The following is a 26803-nucleotide window of genomic DNA, read 5'->3' as shown; positions in this document are numbered from 1 at the left end:
ACCTGCTCTGCCCCACCCCAGGATCCTTCCATGTGCTGTGGCCTCTATGTGAAATATTTCCCACCCCACTCCCCAGGTTCAAACCTGCACCCCCTTTATAGCCCACCATCAGTCGCTCAGAGAGGCCCTCCTTTCTCCTCACCCCTGATTAGGTTCCATTACCCCCAGAGAGCACCCTCCCTACCTCCTTCGTCATCTTGTCATAATCCGCCTTAATAAATGACTACAGAATCATTTGTTATAGTTTTGTGAGGCCCATAAGGGCAGGCACTATCTGTCATGTTCTCAGGTACATCCCCAGGGCTTAGCACAGGGCTTAGTGAAGCAGGAATTCCATAGATATTATCTGAATGAGTAAATGAGCCAGGTGTATGTGAAGCATCACTGCTAAGAGACAGCAACTATAAGTAGGTGTCAGCTCAGAACACCAACATTTAAAATTACATGGGCATTTTGGGAGGCCGAGGCGGGTGGATCACCTGAGCTCAGGAGTTCAAGACCAGCCTGGCCAACATGGTGAAACTCTGTCTCTACTAAAAATACAAAAATTAGCCAGGCGTGGTGGCGGGTGCCTGTAGTCCCAGCTACTCGGGAGGCTGAGGCAGGAAAATTGCTTGAACCCAGGAGGCGGAGGTTGCAGTGAGCCAAGATCGCGCCATCGCACTCCAGCCTGGGTGACAAGAGCAAAACTCTACCAGAAAAAAAAAAAAAATTACATGGGGCTTCACCATGGGTAAACACCAGGGTATTGAAATCTGATTCACTTGGCTTCAAATCCAGCCTCTACAACTTATTAGCTGGATGACCTGCATACGTTCCTCATAGGCTCTGAATTTTCAGTGTCCTTGTCTGTCAAATGGTTGTAATGCTTAAGTGCATGTTGTTAAGATGAAACTGAGATAACCTAGATCATGGCCTGGCCGTGAGTAGAGGCCCAAAAAGCTATAGTTATTATTAATATTTTTAAACAACATTGTGTTCTTCGCAAAACTGTCTTAGGCTTCACAAGGTGATGGGTGGTGGGGTTGGGGGAGACAGGCACTCGCACGCATCGTTGGAGGGAGAGCACTCTGACTTGACTGCTGCAGAAGGAAATGTGACAAGATCTATCTAAGTGACAAAGGCCATACCCTCTGACCCAACAAATCTATTTCCAAGAATTTTATTCAAGGCACTTCAAGTGGCTTATGTAACATGGGATTTACTGCAGCTTTGTTTATAACAACAATGAGCTGGAAATAACCTAAGTGCTCCCCCACAGGGAACTAGCCATATGTAAACTATGGTGTCCCATATACTGGAAGGCAAAGCAGCTCTAAGAAAGAGCTGACCTTGGGCCGGGCACGGTGGTTCACACCTATAATCCCAGCACTTTGGGAGGCCGAGGCGGGTGGATCACGAGGTCAGGAGATAGAGACCATCCTGGCTAACATGGTGAAACCCCGTCTCTACTAAAACTACAAAAAATTAGCCAGGCGTGGTTGTGGGCACCTGTAGTCCCAGCTACTCGGGAGGCTGAGGCAGGAGAATGGCATGAACCCGGGAGGCGGAGCTTGCAGTGAGCTGAGGTCTTGCCACTGCACTCCAGCCTGGGCAACAGAGCAAGACTCCATCTCAAATAAAAGAAAAAAAAGAAAGAGTCAAACTTGAAGGAAAGAAAGGCTAAACACAGAGCCATGTGTACATTATGCTACCATCTATGTAAAAAAGATAAAAAAGAGCATTTACCCTTTTCATTGCATGTGCGTAAAATGTCTCTGGAAGGGCAAACCGGCAACAGATAACACTGGTTTCCCCCAGGGCAAGGAGCTGGGTAGCAGGGACACAGTAGGGAAGTCTTTTCTCTACAAGCCCTTTTGGACTTTTTGAATTCAGAAACATGAAAATGCCTTACTTCTTCAAATAAATAAGTGTAAAGGCAATAGTGACTCCCCTAACCTCCCTTCCACAAAAGGAAGACAACAAATAAAGGTCATATGATTTCTTCAAAGTCACCCAGCTGTTAGGAGGAAGTCAAGATTCAGCTTCTGATCCCAAGTAGGACTCTAGCAATGACAGTTCATTCATTTGACACCAATTTTATTTATTCAGCATTTATTCCACAACAGGAGTGACCCTGTGCAGGAACATATGGGCTAGCAAATAAACACTGGCAGGAAAAGTAGATGAAAGGAAGAACCAATTTCTTTTCTTTTTTCTGCACTATGCATCATGAACAGGCCAAAAGGGCCAGGCTGGGACCAGCTTAGGGAGTGAGGCAGGTGTGGACAGTAAGCTTGCTTTACTACCAGCACCTGCCCTGGCTAAAGGAGGCAGCCGCTACTCAATCTGATCCGGTGTTTACCATCTTCGGATATAAGCCCGGTTTTGCCAGATCTGATATTTCCCAGGAAAAGCCAAAAATCCAAATTTTTAGAAACGTGCAATCACTGGATTTGTAAGTGTTGGCAACTAATTCACCAGGCCAACCAGCACTTTGAAGGCCAAACATGTAGGTTTGTGGCCTTTCCTCTACCCCCATCACAGCTGCAGCCTCCAGTCTTCTCAGAGCTTTTATGTGGAGCCTAAGCCAGGTATAAGGTAAGCCCGCACTAATCAGTCCCTGTGGCCTTGGGCAAGTCACTTCACTTCTCTGGGTCTGCTGACTCACCAGTTAATTAACGGTTTGGCCCAGCTGATGGCCACGATGTTCTTTCACCATCTCTGGCTGTGCATTCAGCCCCTACCCTGGGAGCCATACACACTGAGAACCTTTGAGAGAGGAGGCAGGGACCGACACCCTAACACAACACAAACTCAGAACCCTCCCTCAGCCATGCTTGAACTCCCACCTACCACATTATCTAATTCACCAGCCTCTTAACTTAGCGGCTCTCTGTCTTAACTCGCTCTCAACCCATTATCGATGTCTCTAGGAAGCCTCATGTATGACATACTCCCTCCCCTATGTATTATATACACACCCAGATACAGGGTAAGCCAGCAGCACCCAAGATATTGCTAAAGGAAACACACAGAAAGCAGAACCTTCCAAGCCAGCATAGGAGACTAGATCTGGACCCCATGCCTGCCCCAGGGCCAGACCACTGGATGGAAACTAGATCAAAAGCAAATTTTCAAAAGTGGTGGGGCCATTTGGTCAAATCAATTGTTTACCATGGCTATTTTATTATCATTATGACTGCTGATTCGAATAATATTAACTATCATCAGAGGCTGGCCAGGATGGTCAGGACTGTGTCAAGCCTCTATTTGCATCTATTACCTCAGTTAATTTCTACTCTGAACCAATGAGGTAGGTTTCATTAGGCTCGTTTTGCAGATGAAGAAACCGAAGCATAGGGATTCACTTGCCCAAAGGCAGAAGACTAGGAAGGGGGACCAAGAGGCAAATCCTGTATGATTTCAGAGCCTGAACTCCTGACCCCTCTGTTTTAAACAATGCTCGTGTGTGCCACACACAGAGCTGAGAGATTAAACGCCACCTGTTGCTTCCCTTCATAAACATCACCCATAGCTTCTTACCTTAGAGCAAGAGGACTCTGCCCCTCAAGCAAGGAGTCTTTGTTTCCTTGTGGCACCCACAGACCAGGCTGCAGTTGTTGTGTTTATTTACTTGTTCAGTGTCTGATGAGCCCTGACAGGATGGAAACTCCTTAAAGGCAAACATCTTGCCCGTCTTGTTTACTCTCATATCCCGGTGTCTAGCATGGCACTGAGCACATAAAAGGTACCCAATAAATATTTTTATTTTATTTATTTTTAACATATTTTTAATTATTTGTACTTTTTTTTTGAGACAAGGTCTCACTCTGTCACCCAGGCTAGAGTATGGTGGCACAATCACAGCCCACTGCAGCCTTGACCTCCTGGCTCAAGCAATCCTCCCACCTCAGCCTCCTGAGTAGTAGCTGGGACTACAGGTGTGTACCACCACACTCAGCTAATTTTTTGTAGAGACAGGTCTTGCTGTGTTGCCCAGACTAGTCTTGAACTCCTGGCCTCAAGTGGTCCTTCCATCATGACCTCTCAAAATATTGGGATTACAGGTGTGAGCCACCATGCCTGCCCAAATACTTTTAAATGATAGAATAAAAGGTGCACTTCCAAGTCACCAGGAAGAGTGGCCTTCCCTTTCCTGAGAGATCAGAATAATTTTCTTTGCTGCTGACTAAACTTGGGTCCACCTAAGCATTATTGTCCACAGGGACGTAGACCTGGGCCACATGGGTGAGCAATCCTGAGTCTGTTTGCTGGTCAGTGGAGCCTACAGACATAGCAGAGCAGAAGTGCCTGCTACATAGCATAGCACATTTGTTTCTATTAAGGACCAATCTTTGCAACTCTTAGGAGACAACAGCCGGCCAAGGAATGAACACTGACTCTTACAAACAAGCAAATGTTAAGGGTCAACTGTGAACTATGGAAAGGGCTCAACAGGAAGCAAGAGACAACTTTCTCAGGCGCTACTGGAAACTGAGTGCAGACAGAAGAGTCTGAGAGTTCAAACTGGCACAACAATAAATATTAGGGCAAACAGGATACACACTCAAGTGTTTATCTCTGCTTAACAGTGTTCACTAAGTGTCCACAGGATTCAGAAAGCTGACAATTTGGACGCACCTAGAAGTCATTATATCATCACGTCATCATCGCATTGGCCTGCAAGCCACTGTATAATCACCAGAGAAATCCCCTTCTGTGGTACAAGTTAAGCAAAGCTGTGGGAAATAACCACACATCTTATTTACTCATCTACAAGCCCACTTTAAGTATCAAGTTTCTTGGAGTGCATATTGTCTGGGTGTGGCCCACAAATGTCATCCAGAGTGATTCTACAGCGCCTACCAGATGGTAAGCCAAAAAGTCTAGACACAAGCAGTAGCTAACACTGACCATTACGTGAGTGAGTAATTACATTTCTGACATGTAACGTATATAAAACCCTGGTGAGGGAAAGAGTAGTCAAAAGCTACAGTCTGGCAGCCAACAAGAGTTTTAAGTGTGGGAAAATGTGCTCTAGATTAAAATGTGCAACTTTAAAAAATTAGCTCCACTCTCTCACTGCAGAAATAAGATAAAATGTTTTTTTCATAAGAAAAGGAGATGAGGCTGGGTGCAGTGCCTCACACCTATAATCCCAGCACTTTGGGAGGCCAAAGTGGGAGAATCCCTTGAGGCCAGGAGTTTGAGACCAGCCTGGGCAATATGGCCAGATCCCATCTCTACAAAAAATAAAAAAATATATATAGCCAGGCACGGTGGTACATGCCTGTAGTCATACCTACTCAGGAGGCTGAGGCAAGAGGATCCCTTGAGCCCAGGAGTTCAAGGCTGCAGTGAGCTATAATCACGCCACTGCACTCCAGCCTGTGTGACAAAGGGAGACACTATCTCCAAAAAAATATAAAAGAGAAAAGAAAAGAAAAGGAAGGAAGGAAGGAAGGAAGGGAAAAGAGAAAAGAAGAGAGGAGAGGAGGGGAGGGGAGGGGAGGGGAGGGAAGGGAAGGGAAGGGAAGGGGAAGGGAAGGGAAATTTCTTCTCAGGTAGTATAGCCAGGTATAACAGGCATTGAATACAGACTCAGAAAACTGATGAAATATCCACATATGATCATTTCATGGACGTAATGAGTCCAATTCAAGCCCATTTAACTCAACCAAACATTAGAGTGCCCACTGGATGCCAGGATCTGAGTAAAGGAAGTTACAGGGGACAAAGAACAATAAATTATCTTCCCCCAAGGAGCTCAGAGTTTCTAAGGAAATATCCAAAAGCAATACTATAAATGCAAGCAGACACCAAGGGCTGTAATGAAGATGGACAACTGAGACAAGATTGAGGCAGAAAGATTAACTCATATTCTAGAGTTACGAAACAAAGCTAATGAAAGGTCAACTGAAAACTACAGGTTCTCCACTTCCTTGCCCATAAGTCTAACGAATATGGGGCCTGGAGAATGGAAAGGAAATTTTGAGAAGGAAAAACAAGCTTTCATATGTAAGAAGTTTTAAAAGTTCAAGGTGTATTCAAGTCTTAACTATGAGATACCAGGTGTAGGATGAAAACATCACATTTCAACAAATATCTAGGGAGTACCTACTACCCCTGCCACAAAGATGAGCCAGATATGGCTCCTACAATAATATAATAATAAAAGGGAATAGTAATTGGTCATGATTAAAGAAAAAGACAGGGGTGGCCGAGGCGGGTGGATCACCTGAGGTCAGGAGTTTGAAACCAGCCTGGCCAACCTGGTGAAACTGCATCTCTACTAAAAATACAAAAATTAGCTGGACATGGTGGCAGGTGCCTGTAATTCCAGCTACTCGGGAGGCTGAGGCAGGAAAATCACTTGAACCTGGGAGGCGGTGGTTGCAGTGATCCAAGATTGCGCCATTGAAATCAAACCAGGGGAAAAAAAAAAAAACACAAAACCAAAAAAAAAAAAAAAAAAAAAAGGAAAGAAAGAAAAGAAGAGAAGAGAAGAGAAAAAGAAAAGAAAGAAAAAGACAGGAAAGCCTAAAGCTGGGCTGGGAAACAATGCTTACAGCAGACCAAAGCAGAGAATGTGAACAAGATTAGCAGGCCAGGTGGGGAATGTGGCAAACTAAAGAGTGTCCTCAGACTCCTTTTGGTTTATTACAGAAAAGCTGAAAACCTGTGTTCAGATGTCAACTCGCCCAACTTTTAAATACTGGAAAAATCATCTTGTTTTCTTCTTTTCCCCAAAATACAATGCAAGCCAAACAGTACATGTCTGATGCCAAAGTTTGGCCCATGGGCTGCCAGTTTTAGACCCTTGCATGAGACTGAGTGGGGACAAATGTACACAGCTGTTGACTGTGAGGGCCAAAGGAATGATGAAAAGACATATTGTGAAGGTTACAGAGCTAAGTCTCAAGAAAAAGAAAGACAGCCCTGGGGAAAAAAAGTAATTGAACCAAAAAAATTAAACTCCAGAGGCCTGTGGTATAACACTTGCCACTAACATCTGCACAGCACTTTATAGTTACTAAAGCTCTTCCTCATGTTATCCCATTTGACCCCCAACAATCCTAGGAGGTGGACACTATTATTATTCCTATTTTAGAAATGGAGAGTTTCTGGTTCAGAGCATTTAAGCAACTTGCCTGTGTGGTCCCATAGCCATGGAGGGATAACACCAGAACTCAGGTGTAGATCTTGTACTTTTTCAGACTCTCAAAGAGAAGAATTCCAGGCCATCTCTATCACCTGATTTTTAAAGAATATAGATTCCTGGGCCCTCCCCTAGTGATTTTCATTCACTGGGTCCAAGATACCTAAATTTGTACTTTCCAGATATCTTCCAAGTGATTCTGATGTACAACTAGGCTTGGTAACACTGGTCTAGACCAATGTCCTCAACTAGGGGCGATTTTGTCCCACTGCCTGGAGACACTTTTTGATAGTCATAACTATGGGAGTGGGGGGTGCTGTGGGCATCTAATGGGTAGAGGCCAAGGATGCTGCCAAAAATCCTACTATGCACAGGACAGCCCCCACAACAAAGAATTATCTGCCAAAAACATCAATAGGGCCAAGGTTGGGAAGCCCTGACCAAGGATCTAGCGCCCTGCTACCCACATTGTGATCTGGGAACCAACAGAATCAACATTGCCTGGGAGCTTCTTAGACATTCCGGCCCCAGCCCAGACCTACTGAATCAGATTCTGTGGTTTAACAGCATCTCCAGGTGATGCACGTGCACTTTCAGAAGCACAGCTCTAGACCACGCTACCTTGGCCATCAAGGAATTTTAGAACAGAATGGAATCTTAGTGGTAGGCCAAAGTCATTACTTTGTAAATAGGGAAACTGAGGCCCAGAATAACTGAGCAACTCACCATGGTCATACAGCTTGCTCATGGCAGTGCTGAGATCAGATTGCAGATCTCAATTCCTCAACCTGTGTTATCTCCATGATGCCCGTTAGGACCAAAATGAGGGCTCATTCAACAATCCTGCCTCTCTGAAAAGTTGACACCAACCTTGGCGGGAAGCTTTTCTTTTGTTTGAGACGGAGTCTCACTCTGTCACCCAGGCTGGAGTGCAGTGACGCGATCTTGGCTCACTGTAGCCTCTGCCTCCTGGGTTCAAGCGATTCTCCTGCCTCAGCCTCACCAGCAGCTGGGACTACCGACACGCACCACCATGCCAGGCTAATTTTTTGTATTTTTAGTACAGACACGGTTTCACCATGCTGGTCAGGATGATCTCGATCTCCTGACCTCATGATCCACCCACCCTGGCCTCCCAAAGTGCTGGGATTACAGATGTGAGCCACCACGCCCAGCCGGTGGAGAGCTTTTTTGAGGCCTGAAAGGAATCTATTGTCCTGTTGGTGAATATTTAAAAAAAAAAAAATTATCCCAAACACCACAAAAGAGTACCATATTTACCCACTAATTCAGCCTGCGCGATGTTTTACAAGGAAAGCGGCCATACTGCTCCCACAGTGGTGATGTCCAGGAGCTAGCATGATGAAACCGTTCTCCAAAATGACGGCAGCAGTCAATATGGTCTCCCCAAAGGCATCTGGGGAAAGATGTTGAACCAGTTCCAAGTAAGTATTTAGAATTAAATGGCAAGCGTAAAAGGGTTTACACCAAGGATTTATGCGGCTGAGGTCATAAGCAGGTTGTGACAGGGTTTTAGACAGCCTAGTTCAGTCTGATACAGACACACATCAGAGCCAATGGTAGATTTTCTCCCCCTCCCCACCCACCCCTACCCTGCCCTCTGTCCTTGGGAAGAAGACAAAAGCAAATCCTTTCAGCTATTCTTCCAGGCTCAACTTAAGCTAACATATACTCCAATTCCTAAACAGCTGAGTGCAATGCAGTCCCTTAATCCTAGTATTTGCTGGAAACCCAACTGCTGTCAAAGATGCCATCAACAAAATACGGGACGCATCCTGTGTCGAAAAGAACCAGCAAAGTTGGAGAAAGTTCTGTAACAGGTAAAGTAAGGAGAGAACGGAAAAGTGGAAGTATTGCTGGCATTTGGCAACCAACTAAAGTGAAACCAGAATATTGATGTGTGGGTGAGGGAAATATATTTGCACCTCAAAATTGAAGAGAGAAAAAGAAGAATGAAAGCTTTGCGAGTTCAATACATGAGTAAATACATAATTTTATGTAACATATAATTATATGCTAAATAAATGGAACAAATAATAACCGGCAGGTTGTTTGGAGGGGGTAGATGTTTATCAGGTCTTCCCTCAGGCCACAGTCAGACGGGTTTCTACCGCTCTCCACAAACCCTTCTAGAGAGCCTAGCTGTGAGCTTCTGCTTTTTAATGAAGTTAGTATATAGTGATGTCATGACCCTGCTCCAGAAATGCAATATTTTTTAAAAGGGGGGGAAAGCAGAGAATGTCCTCTACACATTTGAAGAATATATAAAAGCCTCTAAAATCTCAGAATATGTTACAGCTGGAAATTTCAGGGAGTTTAAAAAAAAAGTCAGCTTAAATTGAATAGACCGTTTAAATTCTTAGTTGATGGTAATTAGGGAGCAAGTGGCATTTCTTTAAACGCTGCTAGACAGAACTTAATCCAATTTAGGTATTCACTAACCTTTGCTTTTTTTCTCTTTCTCTCTCCCGTACATGAAATCCAAGGATTGATCTACAAAGGCCATAAACTGGCAAAGCATAAAAAAAGAATATTTAAAGAGGGAGACTGGGTGACTGGAACCTCAAAGGGCCAAGTCTAATTAAAATGGAAACAGGTCCCACAGGCTCCCTGATTTATATTGACTATAAAGTCAACACCGAGCAGCAGAAGACATCGGGAGGGAGGTGGAGACACTTCCCCACTCTTCTCTTCTGGGAACCTCGTCTGGTGTGTTCTGCAGTGTGACAGCCATCCTCGCCCAGGCCAATGCTAGAATTCTCTATATTCACAGTAACTACAGGGCGTGACTTTCCTTATTCTGTGGCATCACTACTGTAAGAATTATCCAGACTGTCCCTTCAGGCTTCATTGTTCACCCACCTCCTGTCCCCTCATTTTACAGTCCCTGAATAGCTCCAACCTTGACTCCTGATCCAGAAACTTCCGATCCAGAAACTTCCATGTGAACCACTAGGATTTTCTTGAGAACATGGGACCCTGGGTTCTCCATGGAAGGCCTTCAAGGGTAGATATCAAAATGTACTGAAAAGAGCAAGACGCTTGAGTTCATGGCTGTGTGACACTGGGAGAGTAACAACCCTCTCTGAGCTTCTGTTTTCTCATCTGAAAATAGAGAAAATAATACCTTCCTGCCTGGGTTGTTTGGAGGCACAAATACCATTACCATAGCTATACCTGGCTCACAGAAGTTGCCCAATAAATAAGTCAGCTCATTTGCTTTAACTGTACAAGTTACAAAGTAAATCTTGGATCCCCAGGTACCGACAAAAATGTGAATTAACTCAAGTTCACCGCTGATGCCCCATCACTGCCATCCGTCCCCCTCCTTGCAGATAACAGTGCTTTCTGCTTATCGGGGTACCGCTCTCTTTGTTCCCCAATTCCAAAACCCGTATTATGTACAAAATCCACAGAATATTTTATTCCTAGATTTCAGCAACTAACATATGAATTCACACTGACTTGCTAACAAACGGTCATTTCTACAAGCATTGCCTTTAACATGTATTTACATTTGACATACAGAGAGGCAACTCTTGAGAACAAACCTTTAATGACGAGCATTAGACATTGCAGGGATCTTTCAGAGGAACTCACACACTATTTTTCACATCAATTCTGTATTGGGTCTAGCTCTGCAGAAGGAATGAAAAGGAAAAAGGCTGCAATTTAAGAGAGATGTCAGCATATTTTACCTTGTACGAAAGGAAAAGCCACAGGAAAACAGACACGTGCACAGCTACAAATCATTAGTATGGAGAAATCTGAAAAAAATGAAGTAATCCACAAAGTCCCTACTGAATTCAATTCTCTAAAGAGAAATGGCTTTAATGTTGAAGATACATTAAGTCAAGGAGCAAAGTGAGGATTATAATTTAGGTCTGGACTATTAGCAAGAGATTTTCAGATTATCAGTGTAACGGTTTTCTAAAGACAAGATTAGGGCTTTTTTCCCCCGTAACCGAGCCAATTTGTAACACTCTGTTAAATTTTAAAAATAAATAAAAAACCATCAATCTAATCAACTATAATGTGAGCTAATCAACAATGGAGAATTGAAGGGAAAGACATCTCCAGACTACGAGTCCGGAGTAACAAATCTGTAATCCATTCTCAGCTCCATCCCTGTGTTTATGGCCTTAGACAAATTATTTAAATTCTCCAAGCCTCAGTGGGCTCATCTATATGGTAGGGATATAATAGTACCTATATCATTGTTTGCATGAGGAGTATATAATATTATCAAAGTCTCTCAATGCAAAGTTTAAAACATCTTAAGACCTCAAGAGGTGTTTGCACCTTTCCCCTTTTTGAAACAAGTGGCACATATTGTAATGTTCAAACACTGAACATTATTGAAATCTCACCCACAGAAATAAATATATATCCATGGCGGGCTGGACCTGAAAGAAATGAGGTCCCACCCTTGAGAAACAAACTAGTCTAAACTAAGCCTTTTTTGACTTTCTTATTTCTAGTGCCTTTCTTCTTTTACATATTAATGGTTCCAGTTGTTAGAAGCATCAGTAACATACTCAAAGAGCAATGGTTGCAGTTGGAAAAACTGAAGACAACTTTGGGGGTTGATGAAGCATCACTTCCCTTATCTGCAAGGCTACATTCTACAGAAACCGCTCTAAACAGCACCCTTGATCCTGATTCTAGGGCTGCAACCAGAGAAGACTAACCAGCCAGGTTCCACAGACAGGAGCCCTGCACCTTCCTCAGTCGAACTGGGAACCTTACCAGGAGCTAAATTTTAAATGTGGCTAAATTAGTTTCTGCAAGCTCCATTTCCCCTCCTGACCCGCTAGCTGCTTCGTGTTGTAACAGCGCCTTCCACCCCAGAGCAATTTACCACAGCTCAGCACTTTGACATTTTGCAGTATGTAGGGCAATGAAATGTCATGACTGCAAATTTCTCCGGTGGTCAGGATCACCAAAGAGAGGTCAAAAAGGATAGTCTCGCGGGCTTGATCAGCAAGGGTCCCTTGAGGATGGTGGGGGATTGAAGGCGTCCATTGGGCCGGTGGCATCCCTTTGATCCTTAGTATGGGTCACCTGAATGTGCACGTGTCGTCTGGGCAACAGGTCCAGAACTCCGCCCAAGCAGGGAAGCCCGGAGATTCCAGCCCAAAGTTTTTTCCACGCGGGTCTCCGGGGCAGACGTGCAGCTCAGACGCAGCGCGTGAACCTTTCGACTTGTGGAGCGCATCGCAGTAATTGAAACCTTGCACACCGCAGGACTGCCGTGGCGTCTATAAATACTCACCGCCTAACTGCTGACAAACAAAACGCGGGCTCCCGGCACCGCGGAGGAAGAGGCGGCGACGGCATGTGACCGAGGACAGGGGCTGGGTAGAACTGGGGGAAACCCCTATTGCCAGACAGGAAGGCATCCCAGAGCCGATTCCTGAAGCACAGTTAGCAAGCACACAGCCTGGTCCCACCCCGGGCGGCGGCCTCTAGGAAAATGGGCCGGAGGGTTGGGCAGGCAGGGTCCTAGCTGCCGGGGCGGGGCCCCCAGAGCGCCCCCTGGGTGCAGCATGCCCGGCGTGCGCGCACAGTAGGCGCGCAGAGGAAAGTCTCGCCGTAAGGCAGGCAGGCGGGAGAAATAAAACCGAAGGGGGATACTGCGGCCTCCCAGCGCGGGGTCCGCAGCTGGGCCGTCCCAGGGCTTGCTCGCAGCCCGTCCCGGCGGGGTCCCCGCGGGATGGGCCCTGGCCCGCCCTAGTCCGCAGAGCGCGCGTGTGCAGCAGCGCACGGGACAAAGTGGCTCCCTTCCCTGCCCTTCTCTCCCACGCCTCCTTCCAGAAAAACGGGGAAGGCCGGGGAAAGGCTGTTGCAGGCGCGAAATCACCCGCGCTTAAGCGGGGACAGCTCTTTAGATTTGCCCCCCAGACCGAGAAAAAGAGAGTCAAACAAGCCGACTTTCTTTTTCGACCTCCCGGCTCAGCCTAGGTCCCATGATCACCAGCATCCCCATCCCACCCCACGGCGGTACCTCAGCCACCCTAAACAGCAGACCGGCAGCGTGGCCTGCCCACCGCCCCACCATGGTGGTCGCGAGTAGGATCCCCTACGCCTGCCTGCAGCGTCCGATCGAAGGATCCTTAACCGTGCAGGAGTTCCCACCTGGTTGCCCCCCACATGTGACACTTTTCCCCAGCTCCTCCCCGCGACCCCCGCCACGCCGCGCCCAGTCAGATTAGTGCGCGGTAATTTGCTGCTCAATCCTGCGCGGTTGCTGAGCCTATGACTCCGGCCCCTCCCAGAGACGCCCCCCACCCACCACTCACCTCCTTGGGATCTCCGGCGTGAATCACACCGAGTCGCGCACACCCGCCGCTCGCCTCCGCCCCAGACTCCGCGCGCCTAGGAAAAAGTTTCCGGTCTTCCCGAGGAAGTTTTCTCACCGGGGAGAAATGAGCGACCTGGATGGTTCTCCCCGTCGCGCTCTGCCCAGCTCTCCCTCCCTCCCTCCCTCCCTCCCTCCCTCCTTCCTCCCTCAGCTCTGCCCTCCGATGGGGTCTCGTCCAGCCTCGGTTCCTCTCCAGAGCGAGTCAACAAACGCATCGGCCGCGGAGCTCCCACAGCCGGGCTGGTGACACGTTTCCCTCCTCTCTCATCTTACGGCCTCCTCCTCCTCTTCCTCCTCCTCCTCCTCCCTCTCCTCCCTTCCTCCTCCTCCCACTTTTCCTGTCCCGGGCACCTCGCTTTAGTTTCTCTCCAACAAACAGCCCCCACCTCACTTCACACCATCCCACTCGTCCTCCCCTTCAGCAACTCTCATTCGGCTGGGGAGAGCGGAGAGGGGGGCCCTGCACTTAAATCCAGTTCAACAATTTCAGGAAATCCAAACTTTTTGACTTAACCAAAAAAAAAAAAAAAAAAATACCAAGGACGATGCAGGTCAAGGGAGCTCCGTGCTTGTGTTTCTCTCACACAAGGGGAGATGTGCAGCCCCCCGGCCCCGCTGCCCCGCAATGGGAAACCGTCAAGCCAAGAGGTGATTCTGGGGCTCACTTGAAAGGAGCAGGGCAGAGCTGAATAGAGGACTGTAGCCTGGAAGTTTTTTTATTATTATTATTTGAATTTAATTTTATTTTTTTTAAGGAATAGTCCCTAGGGCGATTCCAGAAGTTGTTTCAAGTGCATTAATGAAAACATAATGCAAGTGAAATCTTTCCCCTGTTTGCAAATTCTTTTAAAGCTCCCAAACTCATTTTCTAACTGCAGGTTTAATGAATTGGAGGGTCCTTCAGAGTTTGAATACCACAGAAAACCAACAAGCCAAAAATTAAAAACAATGCATAATTATTTTGAAAACTGTTCGTGTGTGTGTGTGTGTGTGTGTGTGTGTGTGTTTTGTTTTGTTTTTTTGCAGGTGTTAAGAATTTAGTGCAGCTGTTTGCAGGACTCACTACTTGCATCATTTCACCCTATGGTTGAGCAGGAAATACTTTAAAAATGCTGCCCGATCGCACATCACACGTAGGCTTTGAAACCACAGTGACATTTGCTGAAAAAAAGATGTGCGTGTCCTTTTATCTCAAAACTGAGCAAGACTCATTTTCATTTTTTGATTTGGTCATTGCGACCCTACAAAACCTACGTGTTAGGGTTGTTGTGGGCATGAGAGCGGGTTGAGGAAGTTCTGGGTGTTTCATTTGTCCTGTGATATTAGGTAAAGCTAAAAGATCCTCAACAGAAGCCCTAGAATGATGAAGGGCTTTAAATTTCATCCCAGGAATCACACACAATGAAAGAGACTGGGCATGGGACATATACCTGGGAAACAATTTTTTTTTTTTTTTTTTTTGAGACATTTCCCCTCTGTCATCCAGGCTGGAGTGCAGTGGCATGATCTTGGCTCCCTGCAACCTCCAATTCCCTGCGTTCAAGCAATTCTCATGCTTCAGCCTCCAGAGTAGCTGAGATTACAGGCATGCACCACCGTACCCGGCTAATTTTTGTATTTTTAGTAGAGACAGGGTTTCACCATATTGGCCAGGCTGGTGTAGAACTCCTGACCTCAAGTGATCCACATGTCTCTGCCTCCCAAAACGCTGGGATTACAGGCATAAGCCACTGTGCCTGGCCAGAAACTGAGAGGACAAAGAGCAGGGAGGAGACATAAAAGAGGCTGGTCTGAAGGATTAAGAGCCGAAGCCTGGAGCCAAAATGGCAAGGTCTCTACAGCAGCTCCTCTTCTTCCCATCCTCTGGTTATTAGCCAAGTTACTTAACTTTGCTGTGCCTCAGTTTACTCATATGAAAATGAGGATAAAAGTAGTAGCTATGTCTTAGGGTGGCTATGAGGATTTAGTGAATTCAAACAGAAAAAATGCTTAGAAGCCCTGCTGGGGTTCAAAGGATATTAAGCTATTATTATTCCTATCATTATCCCCAGGGCCAGGGAAGAGGAAAGGGAGCTAGTTCTACGCAGCTGCAAGGAGATCAGTTTGGGAACATCCATTCTACCTTGCTAACTCTCTCATCTCCTTCAAGTCTTATTTCAATGAGACCTACCCTATTCCACCTATTTAAAGTTGTAATTCGCCCCTCCCTCCCAGTCTCCCTCATTCAACTCTGCTTTTTTTTTTTTTTTTTTTTTTTTTGATAGCATCTATCACCTTGTAACATATTGTATGGTTTACTTTAAGAAAAAAATTATGGCTGGGTGTGGTGGCTCACGCCTGTAATCCCAGCACTTTGGGAGGCCGAGGCAGGTGGATCACGAGGTCAGGAGTTCAAGACCAGCCTGGCCAACGTAGCGAAACCCCATCTCTACTAAAAATACAAAAATTAGCCGGGCATGGTGGTGGGTGCCTGTAATACCAGCTACTCAGGAGACTGAGGCAGAGAATTGATTGAACCTGGGAGGTGGAGGGTGCTGTGAGGTGACATCACACCACTGCACTCCAGCCTCTGAGACAAAGAAAGAAAGAGAGAGGAAGGAAGGAAGGAGGGAAAGAGGTGGGAGGGAAGGAGGGAGGGAGGAAAGAAGGAAGGAGAGAGAAAGAGGGGGGAGGGAAGGAGGGAGGGGGAAGGGAAGGAGGAAGGGAGGAGGGAAGGAGGGAGAGAGGGAGGAAGGAAGGAAGGAGAGAGAAAGGGGGGGAGGGAAGGAGGGAGGGAGGAAGGGAGGGAGGGAGGAAGGAAGGAAGGAAGGAAAGAAGGAAGGAAGGAAGGGAGGAAGGAAGGAAGGAAGGAAAGAAGGAAGGAAGGAAGGAAGCAAAGGAAAGAAGGAATTATCTCTCTTTTACCACCTCCTACTTTCAGGGTAGAACATCGGCTCTATAAGGGACCGCTTTAGTTAAACAAATCCAATTTTTAAAAATTCACTGATATTGCCCAAGTTTCTAGAACAGTGTCTGGCACATGGTATGTACTCAGCAAATGCCATAGAAATGAACTCATTTAGCATATGCTGTACTGATTGCCTATGGTGGGCAGGGCATTGTGCAATAAGAAAAAAAAGTTAATCATGAGGCTTATCCAAAGATGAAAGAGGCTCCTGTGGAAGAAGCATGCTTCCTGGTAAACAGAAGTATTCACAATATAGGAGCATGCCATAAAAAAGTACTGAAGTACTGAAAGGGAAGTTTAAAGAGGTTAAATTCTTTTCTAACCCTAAGAGTTTCTCATTTTGTAAGCAGATATTTTTTCTTCTTCTTTTTTTTCTTTTTCTTTTTTTTTCTGAAACAGGGTCTTGCTCTCTCGCCAAGGCTGGACTGCAGTGTCTTAATCATAGCTCACCATAGCCTGAAATTTCTGGGCTCAACTGATCCTTTGCCTCAGCCTCCCAAAGCACTGGGATCACAGCCACCACGCCAAGCCAGAATTTTCTTAAGATGAGAAGTAGTCAGTATTTCCATGGAAATCAGAGCTTCTCCTTAAGGACCATTAATGCCAATATGTGATGCTTGTCACCACCCAAATTCTCACCAAAATTCTACCTAAATGTCAATGGGACATTGCTTTTTCTTATTAAGAAACAGAATCTTCATAGGAGAAACCAGTACATTAATTTCTGAGGAGGAAATTCTAGGTCTTTATTAGATATATACACAGCTTGCCATGTCCACAGCCTCTGAAATGGAAGTCAGTCCAATAGAGGCTCCTGTTGAAAGAGTAGCTATCCCTTAGGCAGCCCCCTTTAAGACTAAGGGTGGGCACCTAAGCCAGGTGCATCCAATCCATAGATTTGTCCTGTGAAAATTCTGGCCCCCAAAAGTACACTTTGCCAGTAAGATTACATTTCAGGAATGTGAACAAACACACACACACACACACACACACAACTATTATGCAGAGCAAAAGCTGAAGTTTGTGACTTTATCTGAACTCTAGATTCTAAAAGCTGCAGACTGGCTGTGAGCCCGTTAAATGTTATATATTAGATGGTATTGTTTGAACCTCATGAGGTCAACATTGTTTGAATTACTTGCCAATATTTTAAAATCAGAAAACATTATGCGAAAATGCAGATTTTTCAGCTTGCCTTGAAAAACCTGGGGAACCCGGCATGATTCTTGCTGCAGACCTGCACTCCATAATTGGCTAGTTCTGCAGTGCTTTTTCTCCCTTTTAGGGAGAACATGCAGTTTCCAGTTTGCCACAGTCCCAGCCACTCCCTGCTTCTCTTGTTACCAGCCTGATCACCCATTTTCCTGCCACTCTGAATGCAGCTTGCAAGGGATGCAGACACATAGAAGGGGCCAGCGCTATGAGCAAGCAGAAATTATGCAATAGAATGGCATGGGTTCAAACCATTTTACAAACAAAACCTTGCTTGGAACCACATAATTTGAACACTACTGAGATAAACGAAACAGTAGAAGACAATTGGACATCAAGACCAGGAGAAGCAGAGGCCCTCCCTGAGAGGCTGCCTTGTGATCAAAACCACCTTTCAGATTCTGTTCTTTCAAAAGTCCATTGTTCTAGTTTTGCTTTGTTCCCATGACAATGCCTGCCCACCCCATTCCCATTACTCATTTCTACCCCACAAAGAGCCTAATCAGACCAAGTTCAGGCAGGGTTAGGTGACTTGTTTAAAGTTATACACAGGCAAAAAAGGACAGGACAGAAATCTCTGATACCAAGTCACTCTCTCTTCCTCTGATTAACTGCTTCCATCTCTGAATGATAATGAAAATTACTCAATTTACACATTATCACATTTATTTATTCATTTTATTATTTATTTATTTATTTATGTATGTATTTATTTTTGAGATGGAGTCTCTCTCTGTCACCCAGGCTGGAGTGCAGTGGCACGATCTTGGCTCCCTGCAAATTCTGCCTCCTGGATTCAAGTGACTAGGTTCAAGCGACTCTCCTGCCTCAGCCTCCCAAGTAGCTGGGATTACAGGCATGCGCCACCACACCTGGCTAATTTTGTATTTTTAGTAGAGATGGGGTTTCACCATGTTGGCCAGGCTGGTCTCCAGTCACCATGTTGGCCAGGCTGGTCTCCAACTCCTGACCTCAGGTGATCTGCCCACCTCTGCCTCCCAAAGCACTGGGACTGCAGACCTGAGCCACCATGCCCAGTGCATATTATCGCATTTAATGCCTTAGGGGTCTGATATACAATAGTTGTGAAACAAATGTCTGCCAAGTTTAGGTGTTTAAAGTTTGATCTCCCTCCACGATAACCCCAATGTCTCATATTATGATACAAAAGTATTCCAGTGAAGAAAAACATATATCCTCCCATAAGCTTTCTCCTTTTGTAGATGGAAAAAAGGAGGCCCTGAGAATCCAAGATCCTTTGTTAATGCCTAGCACAACTTGTGAGGAGCACAGGCAGGTCTCCCAGTCACGTGCAACATAAGAACACACAGTTTTTCAGGTCCTCAGAGCTCAGGTAATAAAATGAGTTAACGTAGTTACTCATGATAAATACCAATCTAGATATAAAACTTGCGTAAGCACTCAATATACCACCACAGTACAGCACTATCCATAAAAATGGGACCATTTGAGAAATATACTCAGCATCTGATCTAACACCAGGCTGTAAAATCAGTGACCTTTGGTACAGCATGGAGATTTAGCACACAAATGATAAAAGTCTGCCCTCCTTCTGCCTTCCTTGTAACTTCCATAGTAGAAAAATTGAGAACCCTGAAGTTCGCTTTTTGGGAGAATTTTGGAAGACATAAACAAAATAATTACTTTAGTCCCTTTCATCCTTCTCTTGTGAGCAATGGGGTATTTCTGGTATATTGGGTTTTACCATCGTTTCTGTCTTTTGGTGTCGGGGAGAGTCTGCCCTCCATTCTAAAGTGGCTGGTAGTGAATTAAATCTGACTGCCCTTTGAGAATAATTTGAACAAGCAAATCTTAACAGGGAAAAAAGAAATTTGGTGATCCTCCTTGACTTTTTCTTGGATAACTTTCTTTCTACTTTTTTTTTTTTTTTTTTTTTTTGAGATGGAGTCTCACACTGTCACCCAGGCTGGAGCGCAGTGGCGCCATCTTGCCTCACTGCAACCTCTGCCTCCCGGGTTCAAGCGATTCTCCTGCCTCAGCCTCCCGTGTAGCTGGGATTACAGGTGCCCACCACCACACCCAGCTCATTTTCTGTACTTTTAGTAGAGATGGGGTTTCACCATGTTGGCCAGGCTGTTCTCAAACTCCTGACCTTGTGATTTGCCCGCCTCAGCCGCCTAAAGTGCTGGGATTACAGGCCTGAGCCACCTCGCCCGGCCTCTTAGATAACTTTCAAGGGTTTCCATTATTCCTTCCCACAATCCTAAGTCCGTCGGTTGATCAACAGATACTGGCTGGTCACTTATTGGTGTCAAGCACCAGTGATGCAATGGTGAACAAGAAGGACAAGGTTTCTAACACCAAAGAGCAGAAGACAAACATTACACATGGAAACAAATGCATAAAGGAGATCACCTGAAGTACTGATATGTGCTGTGAAGAGGATAAACTGGAGTGAATGGAAAAAAAGAAGAGAAATGCTTTACGTAGGGTCATCAAGGATGATCTTCTGTAGAAGACAACTTTGAAATCGAGACTTAAATGATGAAAAGAGGCATCTATGGAAACAGAAGAATGTTGCAAACAGCAGAAATGGTCAGTACAGAGGCCCTGAGTCAGGAAGAAGCATGGGAATTTAGAGGGAGAAAGCAAGCCCCTATGGTCGAAGCATAGGGAACAGGTGGGGAGGGGACAAGATGAGGTCCAAGCAACAGAGCAAGGTCATGGTAAGGTCATGGTAAGGAGTTGGTCACAGTGGGAAGTCACCACTGCCATGATCAAACATGCTGCCATTATATTGCCCAGTTCATTTCCTAGAAGGCCTTTTGCTTCAGTGGAAGACACTCCGTTGCAAATAATCCCTCTCTGCATCTTAAGACAGGATTGAATGGGAAACTTTCCAAATAAATACCGAGTTGCAGGCTGGGCATGGTGGCTCACGCCTGTAATCCCAGCATTTTGGAAGGCCGAGGCTGGTGGATCACCTGAGGTCAGGAGTTCAAGACCAGCTTGGCCAACATGGTGAAACCCCATCTCTACCAAAAATACAAACAATTAGCCGGGTGCGATGGCAGGAGCCTGTAGTCCCAGTTACTCGGGAGGCTGAGGCAGAAGAATTGCTTGAACCTGGGAGGGAGAGGTGCAGTGAGCTAAGATTGCGCCACTGCACTCCAGCCTGGGTGCCAGAGTAAGGCTTCATCTCAAAAAAAATAAATTCCCAGAGTTACCCAAAAAAAGAGTTCTTCATCTTTCTTGGTGATTGTAGATGCCTTTGGGGAACATCTGACCAGACCATACTGCCTTTTCCAGGAACCATCACACACCTCAGACTCTGCAGAATGGTGCAGTGGATTGTCCTAGACCTGTATCAGGTGACTGGTCCTGGGACTGGGCACCTGACACATGAGCAGATGAGATGTGCCAATCAAAGTATCCTTTGGAATTCAAACTAGGAGACCCACATGCCATATAAGATAACTGGTCTCCCAGCTTCATCCTCCCCCCAGCAGAAGCTGGCTTCGTGTGATCCTGGTTTCCTCACAACACTCAGCCTCAGCCTCAGCATCACTCTCTGCACTGCAGTCATTAGGACTGGCCACCTTATGTCCTGCATCCTTGTCTCTGCCCATCAGTTCAAAGATCAGGGCCCAGGATTCTTTTAATCACCCCAGATTATCATCACCACGTGCTTTTTTCCATCCCCATTTCTGACCTGTCTCCCAGCCCAAACCTCCTTTTGTGCACCCAGAAACCCATAGTCCATCACCAGCAAAATCCTCTACACTTCGACTTCTTTTCTGAACATTTCCTTTGCCTTTATGCCCTAACTCAGTGGTTCTCAAACATTTTTATCTCATGACTCTCTTTAAAGTGACTGGGGACCCTAAGAGCTTTGATTGGTGTGGGTAATATCTATCAATACTTACTGTATTTGAAATTAAAAATTAAGCTTAACGTATTCAGTTTAAAATAATAATAAAACCATCACATATTTTATGGAAAATAACTATATTTTCCAAAACAAAACACAAAAAAAGTACTGGGAAGGATGATGTTGTTTTACATTTCTGGAAATCTCTTTAATGTCTGGCTTAATAGAAGACAGTTGGATTCTTCTACTGACTTCTGCATTCAATCTACTGTTGCATTATCACACATTACATAGACTCTGGAAAATTCCACCATAGACTTGTGAGAGAATGAGGGTGATAAGGTGACTAATACCTTAGTTTTCTATGAAAATAGTTTTGAGCTGTGGATCTCTGCCAGGTCTTAGAGACTCCCTAAGGGTCCCTGAAGCACATTTTGAGAATCACTGTTCAAAGTGAACTCTGCTTTTCCACTGAGGCCCTAAAAATCCTCTCAAATGATGGTAGTTTTTCTCCCACACTCATGGCATGGCTGGACTTTGAGGTAGAGTTATTGTTTTCCTTGTTTTTTGTGCCACTTCCAGACCACAATCCCTCCCTAAAATCCCCATCAAGCCATTAGACTATTCTACTCGCTATCCCCTGCCCCTGTAGTGTTCATTACAGATTCTGGGTTATCTCCCTCTTGCCTTGAAACTTTCAGACCTGGTTTATGATCACTCTCTTAGATGTTGCTCTTTTCATAATTCTCCATGATTTCAATATCCATAGAAATAATTTTTCCAGTATCCCAGAAGCTCAGATCCTTGACCTCTGCCCTGATGACCTTGTTCTCCACTCTACAGCAGCCACTTACTCTCACAGTCAGCCTTGATGTTGTCATTTCCTATTTACACCGACTCCCACTCTCTAATCACCACCTCCCATCTTTCACAGTCATTCCCTCTAGTGCCTTGGCTCTCACAAATCTTCAACTCCCCTGAGATACACTATCTTAACCCATGGCTGGTCATTCTCAAGTCTTCACTTCCGTCCTCACCCAGATTAGATTCCCTTATTATATTAACTCCCTCACATACCCCTTGGACTCTCTTACCCTTTTGTTTACCTCATACACTTCATTGTATTTGCTTTGAGAGACAGACAGCAACAGAGAGAGAGACAGAGCAAGAGAAGAGAGAGAGAAGTTCTCTGGTCCCAGATCCCATGAAGCCTGGCTTGGGCTTGTTTCTATGAGACGCCCCTTTTATTTGAGATAGTGGGGTCCAGGGTCCAGGTCAAGTTGTCCTTTGAAACCCAAATATCTTGACCAGAACAGTCATCCCTTCTAGTATAAGCCAAACCTTAGGTCAATCAATGTTTCCTTGTGGGGAAAAAGGCTAAGGTTTGGACTGAGACCTGGTAGTACCATTTAAGGACAGTTCCATTTGAAGGCAGTGAGAGTCTCAGTTGCAGACACTACCTGTTTCTCAGGGATTTCGTGAGGCCTAAATGAGGTTTAGGAGAGCTGTGTGAAATACTTGGCACAATGTTTGGCACATTGTAACACATTTTTTAGTAACAAAAGAAAAATAATTAGATACCATATTTAAAATAAGAGACCCTTGTATGTTATTGACCAACTATTATGTTTGTTTCCCCACATAAATAATCTCAATTCTTTTATGGCAAAGCCTAGTATTTTATTCTATTCCCAATTTGGTGACCATATGTTTTAGCCTTTATTTATATTTTGATGCGTATTACTGCATGCTGTTGAATATAAATGAGACCTCAATAAGTGGTCCGAGAATATGGAAATACAGTTGTAATGTTAAAAATAAACCATGACATTTACACCCTTCCTACTTCAGAAATAGATAAAATCAAGATAAGGAACATAATCACATGAATATAACATAAATAATGACACAAGGCAGCAGTCTGCATTGGATATATAGAAAGGCAAATGGAATAAGCAAAAATTTATATATGCTTATTCCTGTCTGTGGGAGAAGGGAGAAGAAGGGAAGGAAGGGAGGGGAAAGAAGGGGAGAAAGAAGGAGAGAGGAGTTTTAAACTCTACTGTGAAAGAATTCTGGCCAGGATAGTTTATCTAGGCTATTCAAGAGACCTGATCAAAAATTCCTCAAGGCAATCTCAGCCCCTTTCCTCAGAGTCAAAGACTACTGTATAACCCTCTAACCACTAATTTAGCGTCCTAGGCACCATAATACACCCACAAGGTACATCCCATACAAAGCAAGCTTTGAGGGATTAACTCATGCTAACTACCTTCCCCAGAGAGTGACGAATAAACTAAAATACCAATTAATCAGTAATTTGGTTTCTAGAATTTTCTACCTAAAATCACATTTATAAATTATCTCTTTAGGCAAAAGAGATGTCAATAATAGGAAATGTATTTGTTTTTCATTTAATCTAAATCTTCCTTTGCAAAATAGAATTTACATTATACTCTAAGCATGGCATATGCCTCCCTCTTCCTCCCTTTTTGTCCTCTCTCTCTCTCACACACACGCAACTATGGAATTGATAAAAACAAATTACAACTGACATTAACATTAATTGCAAAAAAAAATTCATTGCAGATGTACAATGTGCTGACACCGTGTGAGGTACTTTGCAAGCAGTGGCTCACTTACTCCCCAGACAACACCAGGAAAGAGGTGCTATTATTATCCCCATGTTATAGATGAAGAAGTTAAGATGAAAAGAAATAGCTTAGTCATTTCCCAAGGTCCCACAGCTTGTCAGAGGTAGAAATAACTACAAATTATACAGTTTTATTTCCCAATGTAAGTTCTTCAGTCATCTTGACCTCCCAATTAAGGAAGAGGAAGTTGCAAAACTGTTTGGGGAAGATAAATATTCTCATCCAAACCACTCATTGCAGGGAGGTTTTCTGCTGGATGTGAGAAATTAGAATTCCGCAGGAGCAGAAAGTGAACGAGGAAAGATGCCCTGTCCCCTAGCAGCACATGTACTGTGCTTGAATGTCTCACTCAGTCAAGGTGAGCCACGCCAGCCAAGTGGATGGCTGCCCTTCACAAAGAACTCTGTTCTTTCTCCAGCATTAACTGGGGGGAAGTTCTAGTCTGACAATAACACAGACTGGCCCATCACTCAACATCTGCTTCACTTCTTTTCCTAAAAATAATACTTGTGTTACCAGAGTTTTGGTATTTCAGCCTGGCTTTTATTGATGAAGTCTGGCTTAGCTATCCTTGATGGGCATTTCTCAAACTGTTCCCCAAGGAAAGGAAGGGATAATACCATGAAATGTTGCTGGTGTTGCTGGAGAAACATTCCTTAATCTGTTAACTTTTGGAAAAATACTGCATGCAATACTGTAAAATGCATTCGTATATTAAGAACTTGGAGGTGGTCTTCAGAAAAAAAAACATTCAATAGTTTAATTTCATTTCATGGAATACTATTAACAGCTTGAGGAAATAATATTCTGCAGCACATAATTGGGAAATGTGGTCCTAGACCAAAGAATTCCCTGTCAGTCAAACTTGCTTTGAAAGGGCCAGAGACTGTATAAGATGAGGGGAGATCTTAATTGAGTCTACACAGTAGACTCTGCTTTCGGCTTTTTAATTTCTTGGATGACTGGTCTGCTGATAGTCTCCCAAATTTACAGAGAAAAAAAAAATCGTGCTTCAGTTTCCACTGCAGAAACAAAGCAAGTAACCTTGAACAATCATTCCCCCTAAGTGCTTTATCATAAGAACCAGCTACCTCCTTCACAGAAGGGATGATGAGACCCAACAGACAGGATCTAAGGACGTTTGATAGGAAATCAGCATGAGCAGCCATTACTTACTGAGTTTACATTAAGTACCAGGCCCAGACTAAGCCCCCAGCAGACAGTAACTCGTTTAATCCTTATAGCCTGCCTGTGATGCATGGATCACTGAACTGTCCATTGGTGAATATCTAGAACCTCACACAGTGCCTCCTCCACTGAGCAGCCACTCAACAAATGTTCACTAGAGGAAGGAAGAGAGAAAGGAATGGAGGGAGAGAGAAAGGAAACAAATTGAGGTTTAGAGAAGTCAAATTGCCCAACATCACACCTTCAACAAGCAGGAGAGTCAGGACTCAAACATGGGAGAGCTGAGGTCTTCCACACCTGGACAAACTGCCAAGCTTCCTGTTCACTAACACACAGCCAGCCTCTAGGAGCTGGCTTGAGGCTCTGGCTACACTTGCTCAGAATGTTAGCTTTGGGCAGCTTGTAGCTTGTATAATCAAAACCGCTGTGTTTATATGGCACTTTTTTTGAGTTTGTAATAATGCAATAGGTAAAATTTACTGAGCACTTACTAAGTGCCAGACACTACTCTAAGAACTTTACAAAGCTCATTCTCCATGAGCATCCTAAGAAACAGGTGCAATTATAACCTACCTTACAGATGAAGAAACTGAAGAGTAGAGAGGTGAAGTGACTTAACCTCTAATTAAGTGATGGAGTCAGGACTTGAACTGAGGCAATTTGATCCCCAAATCTCTGCATTTAACCTCTTTACTAAATTCATTCCTTCTATCTAATGACAGACCTCATGAGAGAAGGAAAGGACAAGGCAAGTCCCATCCGCAGTTGGATAATTAAATATATGTATTAATTTAACCCCCAAAAATGTTTACTATGCATAGCTCTCAGCACATCACAAGTGTCAACTCATTAATTCTCCTACAACACAAAACAACACTGTGAGCCCAGTGCAATTGTTATTATTTCCATTTCACAGATGAGGAAACTGAAGCACAGAGAGGTAAGTAACTTGCCCAAAGTCACACAGCAAATGGCAGAGCTGAAATTCACACCGGGACATCCTGCTCCGACTAGTCTGTGGGTTTAACCACCACAGAGTGCAGCCTGACAAGAACACGCAGGTGCCTTATTTAAAAGTGAAATACCCTCCCAAGACCAGTGGCTAAAAATGGTCTCTAAGAGGAAGGCAGAGCCATCTGTAGACCTGGAAGTTAAACAGGGCCACGGAGCTTGGATGACTTAATCACGGTTCAATTTAGATTTCCTGGCTGAAAGGGTTCCTGTTCGTCCTACTGGAAATTAATAGCCAATTGTTTCTTGGCATTCTTGTGGGAGGGGTGGGCCATTTTCCTCTGGCCCAGCTGTTTCTGGAAGAGTAAGTGCCCGGCCAGTGTCAGGCAGGTACAGAAGGACGGGTAGGTAGAGGGGAGCAGATCCCTTGGTCAAGCGAGCTTGTCAGAAATCGGTCAACTCCTGCTTTTTC

The 26803-nt window shown here is 44.7% G+C and overlaps 1 protein-coding gene across 22 annotated transcripts in view; it reads right to left on the bottom strand.

Annotated features, from left to right (window-relative positions):
* The window catches only part of PRR5L (proline rich 5 like), a 246468-nt gene that overhangs the window by 145085 nt on the left and 74580 nt on the right, over positions 1-26803 (bottom strand). For 3 of the 22 annotated variants that reach the window (XR_002517341.2, XR_002517342.2, XM_021926811.2), the window contains exons 1-4: positions 10714-13313; positions 10065-10267; positions 9605-9671; positions 8423-8558 (exon numbers count right to left, since the gene is read on the bottom strand). The exons of 3 other annotated variants lie outside the window; for them this stretch is intronic. The gene's annotated coding sequence lies outside the window, so the exon portion shown is untranslated. Of the gene's footprint in view, positions 1-8422; positions 8559-9604; positions 9672-10024; positions 10268-10713; positions 13314-13464; positions 13825-26803 lie in introns of those variants that run through there. 16 more of the 22 variants (XM_021926809.2, XM_021926810.2, XM_031653935.1 and 13 more) reach the window with 16 other exon arrangements.

Source organism: Papio anubis, chromosome 12 (genome assembly GCF_008728515.1).
Source record: "Papio anubis isolate 15944 chromosome 12, Panubis1.0, whole genome shotgun sequence".
Taxonomy (NCBI): Eukaryota; Metazoa; Chordata; class Mammalia; order Primates; family Cercopithecidae; genus Papio; species Papio anubis.
Note: the sequence above shows the minus strand (reverse complement) of the source record. Positions and strands in the feature narration are given on the sequence as shown.